Source organism: Chiroxiphia lanceolata, chromosome 20 (assembly GCF_009829145.1).
Source record: "Chiroxiphia lanceolata isolate bChiLan1 chromosome 20, bChiLan1.pri, whole genome shotgun sequence".
Taxonomy (NCBI): Eukaryota; Metazoa; Chordata; class Aves; order Passeriformes; family Pipridae; genus Chiroxiphia; species Chiroxiphia lanceolata.
Window position 1 is genome coordinate 11,590,699 of NC_045656.1, and position 12,065 is coordinate 11,602,763.

The following is a 12,065-nucleotide window of genomic DNA, read 5'->3' on the forward strand; positions in this document are numbered from 1 at the left end:
GGAAACTGAACCCCACAGCTCCCTATTCTGTTCCAAAGAAATGTTATAGGTTGAAAGGGTTAATTTCCTACACCTTTTTTTTGGCTTTTCTTTTGTTCAAAGAGCCCCCAAGCATCACAGTTCTTTGTGAGGGTAGGAACAGAACCAGAAATAGTTGCTCTTTTTTGAGACAGAGCCCAGCCTGCAAGCCACCAGCCCATGTTACCTTCTCCTCCATGCCTCTTGCACTCCTCTCAGCTCTTCAGCCCCATTTTCTGACTCTAACTATTCTGTGATTTCTTTTTGTAGTGATGACTTCAGATTGGAAAACCAGTTTATCATCCAGGTCAATTGCTTGTGCATTCTCACAGTGTGCTTTTGATACACCAACATCAGACACAGGTGAGTTACGGGGAGTTTTAGGAGGGAAAGGTTCCCTTCACTGTGCAATTTGTATATTGCACTGAGGAAGCACAGTGTCCAATTATTGGCACCTCCCAGCAGCACAGATCCTTTCCCTCGATATCCAGCTGATCTGTACTTTCCAAGGCCTGCCTGCTGCAGTGAGTGATGCAGTGATTAACACAGACCGAGCTCTGGGCATTCTCACAGCTATTGGTTTCAAATTTGTTCTGGCTAAGTTTCAAATTTGTTCTAGCTCTGAAGCTACAGTCATCAAATATTAGTCAGCCAGCCTCTTCCAGAGCTTCAGACCCTTACACACATACAAACACACACACACACCCCCATCCACACCCCATCCCCAGTTTTTGCAAGCAATTAGATTGAAAAGCAGCTCTAAGTGACAACTTTGGAGGTAAGGGACTATGAATTAGAGTCTTTGTGCATTAACAACACTTCAGAAATAAAATAACTCTTATTTATTTGTTTGTTTGTTTTGCCTAGCCAGTGTTCTGAAGGTCAGAGCATTCCTTGTCAAGCTGCCGGGTGTTTTACACTTCAGTGGAAATAAAACCAGTCTGCAAGCACCTTCACAGCAATGTGAGAACTCCCTCCCACTTCCCACTCAATAAACGAGAATAAACAAGTATTCCCACTGAAAGGCAGATGGAGATTGGGAATGCTAGGAAATCTTGGTTCTGCCAAATTAACTGAAAAAATATGAAGAAACCTAAAAAGAATTGCTCCTCAACACTCATTTTTAGCAACTTGGAGCTTGGGGATTTCAAGTGTTCTTGTCCTTCCAGGTAAGGGAAAGAATGAGCACATCTCCAACACGCCCAGACACAGCACCACAAAGCTTTCTCTGTAAATCAGATCATCTTCTGGAAGCACCTCCTGCACTGGCAGGGAGGGCAGGGGATGCCCAGCCTGTCCCCTCTGCAGCTGCCCCCCTGCTCCAGCAGCAGGGTGGCTCTCAGTGCAGTCCTGCTGCCACCGGAGCAGGCTCTGACACAGAAAACACTGCCATGGTCAGAGCTTCCACATGGTAAATATTTTATCAATTCACAGATTTTCAGTCACGTATGTGAATCATTATTGATTTCTCTTTTATTTTTAGCCAGCTGCAGCACACTTGATATGCTACTTCCCAAACATCTCTGCACACAGTGACAGCTCGTCTTGGCAGCATTCACAAGGTGAGGAGTCACAAGTGTGTAGCCAGAAGGAGGGAGGTCACAGCACCTGTGACAAACTTGCTGTAATGGCAATAAAAAACCGCAGCAGAGCCAAACCACAGATGTAGGCATGTCTCTTCACCCATGTGGTACCAATGTGTCATTTACTCATAGGAGGATCCACATGTGGGGAAATGCTACTCAAATCTAGGAAGGTGAGACCCCTTGCTACTGTTGTGCCTCTAGACCCCCAGGTCCCCCAGCACTGGGCCAGCTGAGAAGCCAGACACAAAGCTTTAAAAAATATGAAACCGATGAACGAGATGCTTAGTTGAAGGCTCTCATTCAGAAATGGCCTTAAATTGCCATTCCTTAATCCTCCACCACAGATGAAAGCTACTTTATCTTTGAATGAAAACATCTGCAGGAGAGCTAATGTGTTTTAGAATATGCACAGTAACCTCACATTGAGCTGGACCTACCTCAGCTTTTCTGAGCACTGATGCAGAGATCAGCTGCAATGCAGGGATCGGATCTGCAGCAGGAGTTCCTCCAACCCCCACTGCAGAGCCATGGGACAGGAGATAGAGAGGAGCTGTCAGGGACAGCCTCCCTGCAGAGCCAAGGCTTGGCTGAGCTGACATCCTCTAACAGACAGGAACACCACTGCCTCCTGCCTCTTTTATTCAGTGACCCAAAGAGATGGGTCACTGACAGGCTGATTCCTGCAGGTTTACAGGGAAGTTGGTCCCAAATAGGGCACTTGAGCTGTGTCTGGGCTGAGGTTCTCCTGCAGAGATGGGGTAAAGCCCCAGTGCCTCTGTGAGTCATGGCTTTGCTTGTTACTGATGCCAAATCTCTAATCCCTGCTTCCTGTGGGGCCAGTTGAAAGGGGGAAAAAAGCAAATAAACAACAAACCACAAACAATTAAAAAACCCACCACCAATGAACCAACACAAAAACCTCCACGTAGAAACAGTGCTTTCCCCAGCAGAATCAATTAATAAAGAACTTGGAGTTTTACTGGGTTATGCTTCAATTTTTATTACAAAGTTTATCAATTATTGAATAATATTTATTTGAATTATTCAGCAAACCTTTTATTTAAACAGGCATTTGATAACTGGGAAACTGGAATAAGCCATTTCAATCCACAGCTCTATAATCTAAATAGGTAGGCTTAGCAGAGATAAAAGTCACATTTCACAGGAAAAATCCATTTGCTGGCCTCATTTCACCTTCCAAATTTGTTGCCACTCCTCAAGAACAGCATGAGATGGCATCAGAAAGCAGCTTTGGTACCTGGTGGTGACAGGGAGTGTGACACCCTCTCCAGGGCCCCACAGCCTCACCTGGTGATGGCACAAGTGGCCTTGGGCACCCACGGGAGGGACAAGGCTTCTGCCTGGCCCAGCCCAGCTCTACCAGAGCAGAGGCTTGGGGAGGTGGCACTCACCATCCAGCCAGCACGAGCCTGCAAACCACAGCTCTTTTCTCACTCAGAGCCAGGGGCTCCTACAGCTGTGCCTTTCAGCTCCAAGGTAAATATTCCAATGGCTACACCTTGGATCTTGCAGCTGCTTGATCCTGGTACTACACACAGGACTCATTCCACTGACACACGCAGGATGTCACACCCTGAAACTGGAAAACTGAGGATGAGCCTGTACAGTATTGTGATCAGCAATTCTGACCTCCCAGTCAGTATTGAAACTCCAGCAGAGGAGTTTCATGAGGGAACTTGCCCCCAGAGCTCCCTTTGAGGGCTGTATGTGCTTCTCTCAACGTGCTCAGTGCTCTGCAGCCCGTGCAATCTCCTCCAGGGCACAGGCTGTGCTGCACCATGGGCTTTCCAAGTGTCAGCCTCAGGTGACAGTGCAACACGTGTGTGTGTTGTGTCTCACCGTACTCAGAGCAATCAAACTGGTTTAATTACCTCAATGCTTTTTTTATGCACAGCAATAAAACAGATGTGTTAAAGCTGAATCATTAATCATTTGAGCTAAATCAATAAATAATTATCCGTGCCATACCACTCTGCTCATAAGCAAAACCTTCCAGACCAAGACACACTGGAAATAAACAACGTGGACACATGCAGGAAAGAAGAAAACAGACATACCTCACAAAACGTGAGGAACACCTTTTTTCCCTAAGTGCATAATAGTGAGATTTGCAAAGTACCGGAGCTGTGAACTGAAAAACAACTACAGGCTTTTGAAAATTTTATTACAAAACCAGCAGATTCATAATTACCATATCTGGTACTATTTCTATGCTGCAATTTTAAAGCTGACCAGACGTATACAAGGGCACACAAACATGAGCAAAGTGATGTGATACACTGAGGAGCAGTGACATGGGTCTTGGCCTCTGTATGAGTTTCATGTAACAAATTTCCTGTAATAATCTAAAAGTTACGAGAGAAGGGGGAACAAAAAATAGGCTCCAGTAACTGTCACCATTAAACTCCATTTTGATGCCCACAACATCTCAGAAAAATGCCTATTTAATTATCTCCTAATTAAGAGCCTTCCCCACCTCTTCACCTCTCAGCTCCCTTCCTCCTCAGGTAACTCTGGGAGCTGGAGCTTTAAGAAGAAACACCAATTATTGCAAGATTTTAAATAAAAATTGCAAGGCATGGCAGCCCTGCTACTTGAATGTCTTCCTGTTCTAAGCAGTCAGCTGTAAGTGCCTCCTCCACCGTGGTGCTCACCCCAAGACAGGACATCACAACTGGGCACAGCATCACCTCTGCAATGTGCCCGGTTGTTCCTCTTCCTTTGAAGAGGAGCCTTGATCTATTTTCAGCACGTTTCCAGGACTCAAATCCTTACACAAGATTAAAAAAAAATAAAAGGAAAAAAAAGCAATACTCCTCTAATAAAACCTACATAAGATAATGCAATTTTTATAGTGCATGAAAATAACAATAAAGATTCAAGCTTTTGTAGAAATCAATGAATCTCCTATTTCAAAAGCTTCTCTGCAAACAATATTTCCTTGAACTAATAGTATACATTGAAGTGAAAATTTTAACTTTACTATAATTGCATCAATAGAGCAGTCACATTCCTCCAAACAGCTACTCTGAAGATGAGATTTTAAGGCAAGGTTCATAAATATAGGAACAGAACAAAATAGCTTCTTTTTTGATAATTAAACAGTTAGCAGCTAAATTGCATTGTAATTGATTGGAAAATTGCTTTTTTAATGAGATGTAGTCACTAGGAAATGGCTTTTTTCTTCAATATGCCCAATGTGCACTGGGTCATTTAAACAGCAAATTGCCTTCCTGGGCTCTTCCATCGAGACTGAACTTTCTGCAAGAAAAGCCGCACCAGCGGCAGAGGGGTCCCAGCCCTGCCAGGCCCTGCCAGGCTCAGCCCCCCCGTGTTGGGCATCTGACACCTGCAGGGCAGAGGCAGGGATGGGCTCGAGGCAGGGCAGGTACAGGTGGGTCTCCTCACCCACCCGGGAGCTGAACTCACACCCTGCCAGCTCTGCCGCCTCCTCAGCGCTGGGGCAGGACCGGGAGCGACACTCCAGCACAGCCCCCAGCCTGTACAACCTAAAGAGATGAGAGAGTGTGGAAAAAACTACTGAATTCTCTTTTTAAAGATGTATTATTGTAGACCTAATGCACTACTATGATTAGTACAAAGTGTAAAAAGACAGAATGTGTCTTCAACACTAGAAAGGCCATGAAAATATTTGTTTTCAAGGATATACTCAGGAAACAGTGTAAAAGAAATCTTGTCCAGCTGTGAAGCTCTTATCCAGTGAACAGCACTGGATAAGTATGTACTGAAAGTAAATTATCATTTGACAACCCGTTAGTTAAAGGAATTTTCCAAATGCTTCAGGAAAAAAAAAGATTTTGAAGAATCCTGACTATTGTGAACAACCTCTTATGCACAATAACAAATGCATTGTACAGTTAAGTCAGATTTTTATTGTTTTGTTTCCAAGATCTTTATTGATGTGACTTGGACTGCAATATAAACAGCAGTGATCGCAATCATTTGTTGCTGCCATAGCAACAGACAAAATTAAAAGGGCAAACTCCAGATTTGAAGTGGTATCATGGTTGTGGTTTATAATTGCCTGACAGTAAAATGCTGTGTGCAGGATGGCAGCAGCACTTGCAGGTATCTGTGAAGCAGATTTGCTTGCAGAGATCAAAGTCATTTAGGTCAGGTTCTGAAATAAAGGATGAGCACCAGCTCTTTTGTTTCTATCAGTTTTTTTCTCTCTCTCTTTGTCTCTACAGATTTAAATATCTGGAAAATAGTGGTAGACTTAAAAAAAAGAGTTCAGAGCAATCTTATGGAGATTTAGGTGATGTCTCCATTCTCCATGCTTCTAATTGGGAAATCAGCTGTAACTATTATTTGCCACTTCTGTTCTGGATTTTAGAAAGTAGCAGAGAACACTTTCTGCCTCCATGCACCCCCCATCCACCCTGAAAAAAACCCCAAAATGGAAGAAACATGCTGTCATGGCCTGACCTTGCAGCATAAGATGAAAATACACTCAAATAAAACCCACTGTCAGAATTTTCATCAAAAAGCATGTGAACCCACTTCCTCTGAAGCACTTCTAAATGTAAGGGCATATTTTAAGTATATTTTTGTCCTGTTTTCTGGCTTTGACTAAAAGAGATGAGCCAAGAGCCTGGACCTGCTGGGTTCTCCAACTGACCTGCAAAAATGCACGTGAGATCTGCATCTCTCAGCTCCAGGTCTCTACAAGAGGTAGGAAAAAAGCCCCTCTTCCCACCTTTTCCCTGCTTTATATATTTGAATAATCTGTTCAGAGCATCACTTTCCTCATGTGTTTACACACTCCTGAAAATGATGGAGCCATTAGCACAGCTGGGGGAAGGTGCACAACTCATAAAAAGAATAAATAAAAATTCACCATCTTCTGTCAGCCTTCCAGAGGGACAGAGATAGGGATTCCATGGACCCATTTATGCACACAGAGATGGGTCTGATGAGAAGTACAAGTCATGTGTTGAGGTTGTTTCATGAACTGTTCCTCAAGCACCTTTGGAAATTTGGTCTTGGAAGCACAAGCTAAAGGTAGAGCTCAGATTTTCAGGTATGGCTGTAATCAGGCATCAAACTGTTTAAAATTCCCAGTACTAGACAGAGCAGAAAACGTGTTTTAGCAGCACAAAAATATTTAATGACACATTATTGACCTCTGGTAAGTGTCAAGCCCTGGAAATTCAAAGCATTTTCTGTCCTATAAAGGGCAACTATAAATTGAACTTTTAAACTTGAATTAATTTAATGGCCCTTTACTTTATCAGCTGTTTGCTGGACATGAGGACCAAAGGTTGAGCTGGCCCATTCTGATGGAGGATCTACTTCTGCAGAAACACAAGGCACTTAACCATGTTAAGTGCCAGAAAGCTGAATATGAGTCCATAATTAATTGCCACCCTTGTCCAGCTCAAGAACTGGCCAGGTGACTTCTGGATTTGTGACTTCATCACCTTAAAGAAAACCCAACTTGTGAACACACTTTAGTAAAACTTAGTAGGCAAATTCTTAGCTGATGGGGTAGATACAGCTTTAACTCAAAGATAAATGGAAGTGCTCTCAAACACTAAAAAAGCAATTTTAAGAGGTCATGAACAGGTTCTGCTTTCCCTACACAGCAAAGTGGTGTGTTGCTTTCATCCATGGAGTGCAGAGCCCTCTCCACCAAGCTTTGCTGCAGGGAAACATCAGGGCTTCTGCCTGCTCCTACAGCCCTGCACACCCCAGAGCACCATTCCTGGGACAGGGACAGGACACCACTTCCCCAGGTGACACTACACTGCCAATTCTGATCTGACTGAGAAAATAATGTTTTCTGAAATTAAACTGCAGTGCCTCTAACTTCAGTCCTTTTCATTTCATTAGACCTTTGTTACAATGACAATGGAAGGAAAATAATATTGCCTAAAGGCATCCCAGCCGTGAGTGACAGCAGACACAGTAATGTGCATAATTACAATATTCATAAGTAATTTTTCATTATAATTAACAAAGACGACTGTCTTCTTTTGTTCTGATTACCTAAAGATATGTTAAAAGTAGGTTTGCATAATTAATTACCAAATGTAACGTTCCTTACAAATCCTTGGAGGTTATTCCAGGGACCTTGTTTGAGGAAGTCATCTCCATAATAAACATTATCTATCATTTCAGAGCTTATAAATTAATTGTGGTGATGTAAAGAGAAATACAGCTTGAGCATCAAGCAGAAGATGAAGCCCTGGAATTATTACTGGCAAATAAAAAGCAAACTTACAGGAAGCTGAGAAGCCTCTTTGCCAATTTAGGGGACTTCTGCAGGGCCCGTGGCAGCTGCCCCAGGCTCAGCACTTGGCCACACCAGGGGGAACATATTTGCTCAGCAAGGGACCTCACAGACACCTTGGTGGCTTCTAAAAGTTCAAGCATTAATGGGACAAGAGTCCTACTTTTTATTAACTAGAAGCAGTCCACAATAAACAGCTTAAACTCCTACTCTAGACAGTTATTCTTTGGTAGTTTATTTAATACAAGGTTTCACTTCCCACAGTTTACACCATTTCTTTGACTTTTCAAATAAAACTTGAAAGAAAAGTCCATAAAAAAAATCCAATAACACATTTTATAATAAAATATGCGTGGTTTTATGTCATAAAAGCAACATAAAGCAGATTTATTGAACATTTTAAAAGTTTGAGCTCTCAATATGGAACTACAGCAAAAGCTCAGGCTTTTGGAGAATTAAAACCATTTCCACTGTTTCCACCAGCCATGTTATATGTGCTTTGATAATGTCCACAATACTGAAGCACAAAAACTCCATGAAGGATGAGCAGCTTGATATCGTTCAGTTTATTTTAATGTCTCCTCGAAATTATTTGCATACTCCCATATATTTTTCTATTTGCTAATGCCATAAAAATAAATGCTTAAATAAAAATAAATTTGCATTCATCAATTTTTAGTGCAGTTTGTTGCTTCTCCAACAAAATACTCAATGTGGAATTCATCTTTATCTGTTATGGTGCATGTTTACATTTATGTACTTGACAAGGCAAAAAAGCGTAGGCAATTCAGTTTAAAATCCTATTTTGTCACATTTCGTTGCCCTCTCCAGACTGGAAATAAATACCTACAGGGTTGGATCACTCCAAAAAGAGGCTTATATACATTATATATTTTCACTATGCATCTGTTTTGGGCAGGGGCAGCTGAGTTGGGGGGGTGTGGTTTATTATTTTTGTGAGCTAAGTTCACAAAAAGGACACAATTTCAGAACATTTCTATTCCACACCTGTTGGAAGCTGTTTTGGGCTGACATGTAATCAGTCACTCTCCTTTATCCCCTCGTTTTATTTCCCTTTTATTGCATTCTGTATTCTTTAGGTTTAAGCTGATCCTCTTTTCCTAAACTATTCTTCTCCCCCCACATGTACCTTTGTCTCTCACCTACATCACTGTGAGATGCATTAAAACCACCTCTTTACTAGGAAACCATCAAGAAAAAGATAGCCTGCCCTTTACATAAAAGCCAGCTTCTCAAGCAAATTACCAGGTCACAAAAGGCTGTAATGGATTCTCCATTCAAAAATGACATCAGAGAAAACTTATGCAGTACACAGTTTGAATTCAAGCAAATGCTGAAAACCTTTTCTGAGGTTCTTATGAACCAATACCATTCAAGTCTACATGTTTTTTAACTCATGCCTCCAAACCAGCACAGCTCAGTGCCATGGAGCTCTGCAGAACAGCTGCAGTGAGAACCAGCCTAGCACTGATCTGTGTACCCACCACTCTTACCAACCTTTACAAGTTACTTTTAAAAGAGCAATTTTCACTCCTCACATTCAACTCTACTCAGTGTTTCCTCTAACACCCATGCCAGCTCTTCACATTTGCAAGTCTCTATAAAAAGTATATTTCTTATTCCTGAAAAGCATCTTCAATATGTTGATGGTGCTGGCACTGGGCTCCAAGCTCCACACAACAGGTGGAATTTTCTGTGGAAAATTCCCTACAGAACAGTGTAATCTGACCTGCTACAATAACAATCAACTTTCAAGAAGTTTGAGCCTTAGGGATAAGTAGCTAAAGGCAGAACAAACTCTCAGAATCAAGAAGAGATATCAAACCTTCATCACATTTGATAGAAAAAGTTATTTTTGGCAGAGCAAAGACTACTAGAAATTACTCTATTCATCAGCCTTTCTCCTCTGAGACGTCTGGATGAGCTGGAGGGAACAGTGCACCAGACAAATCTGATACAGCCACTTGTGTGTGTATCACACCCTGTCCTCCCCCTCTGCGACATCTGGATATAAGACAAAGCATGAAGTCTCATTTCCTCACACTGCATCCAGTCATGGAAAGCCAGTCTGGATATTGTGTGCAGGCCTGTGGGAGCAGCCACATCCATTTTATGGAAATGAAAACAGGTGACACCTTCCTGTAGGGAGCCAGAGAGGATCAGACAGCCCCTCGTCCTCCCTGCCACCGCTCACACACGGGGCTACTGGGATTTTATGCAGTTGCAGGACACCAATGTCCACAGCTGAATTTCCTTCAGCTCTGCTGCCTCTGCAAGCTTTGCCATCACTTGGGGACATCTCTGCCTACCTTAGTCCACTTATCCACTGGTTACTTGCACTTTTACTGCAAATTTTTCTTTCTGAATTGCAAGGACATGTGTTCATATACCATAGGAGATGATAGTGTTGGTCACCTATTAATTAGTTTGCTTATTTTTTGAGGGTTTTTTTTTCTAAATAATCAGAAAAGTACTTGAGCTCAAGTTTCTGCTAAATTTTATCCCAATGTGACTTAAGGCACATAGAAAGCCCTTCAGCAGCAAATGAAGAGATGTCAGTCACAGAATTACAGAATCACAGAATATGCTGAGTTGGAAAGGACCCACAAGGATCATCAACTCCAACTTCTAACCCTCCATGAGGTACTACACAAGTTACATGGATGGGTGTGGTTTGTAAAATATATGCTGCTTGTTTTTTCTTTAGCATGCTGAGGTGGTATGGGGGCCTTGTGTTGGTTCAACAGATAACTTTTACCCTCTGGATTATTGAAAATCCATCCCATAGAAGACAACAGTAAATTCTGAGATCCTGCATTGTCTTTTGCAACAGAACCAATGAGAAGCAGCAGTGGACAAATTCAAAAACAGGTCATTCAGCTTCTCCCCATCAGCTCACTGCACGGTATATTGTCAGTTTAATCTCCTCATTTAGTTCCTTCTGCTTCCCATAACACTGCTTTTGAATCAGAACAGTGTCTGGGAGTAGGATATGCCAGCTGGCTTTGCAATGTTTTGTACACACAAAATTCCTGCCTTCAAATGAGATTAACCTTTGAGGAATATTAATATACACACAGCACACAGCATAGTGAGGAGCAGCCACCAGCACACAGCACTGAGGAAATGGACAAATACAAGGTGTTCTTCATTCTGGTGTCTCAGAGATTGGTGTTAAAGTTTTCACTATGACAAAGGATTGTTAAAAAAAATACTGTATGGAGAGGCATGTAGGTAAGGTTTCACTGTGGAAGGACTGTCATACAGAATTAGATTGCCTCCTGCCACTGTCAAAGAATAAAAATGTGTCTTAAACTTCAAGGAAAAACACTGAAATCCCAGTGATTTGAAACCTCAGCAGTGTTTCAGGAGTAGGATGCCACGTCCTCTAAGTACTTGTCCTGGAAAGGCTGAGCTTCCTTTTCTTGCACAGAAATATATTTTTAATCTGATAATAATTTTCTTCTTGTTAAATACAACCTATCTATTTTTTTTAAGAAACAGACAATAACGAAACGAATCCTCATTACCAAGCAGAACGACGGCACATTTACTTTTATAGTTTCTCTAGCATCTTCTGCTTCCATCTCCTGGGGCAAATCCAGGCCGAGCTCAACAAGCCTCCCCTGTAGCCCAGGGAAGAGCACGTTGGGTCTTCATCGCCATCTAGTGACCGAACGGATTGCACTGGCACAGCGAACACGTTTGGGAGCTTTGAAACCAACGACGGCTGCTTCCCTCTCATCCTGAACTTTGTGCTACCCTGTTACCGCATGCCTTGCGGACCTTGGAGCTCAGGTTTGCAGACGTCTGGGCGCTCCTGCTTTCATACTTTCATACTCTGCAAATGAACAGGCCCCTCGCCCTCCCTCTGGGGCCCGGCAGTTTAGACAAAGGCCATTCTGTGAAACCGAAGAGCCCTGGCACTGAGTTTAGGAGCAGGGTCACCACGCTGGGCAGCACCTCCAGCACCACGGGGACATTTGGGGTGGCCGTAACAGCAATCTCCTCACCCTGGAAGAGGTGATCGTCAGATTGTTTGCAGGAGTTTTAAAGGTCCTCAGAGAGGTGGTGTGTTTCGGAGGCTCTCTTGGTGGCGAGACAGAGTCCTGGTAACATGTACCCTTGCACGCAGGGCACCAGAGCAGGCCAGGTGACTGCAG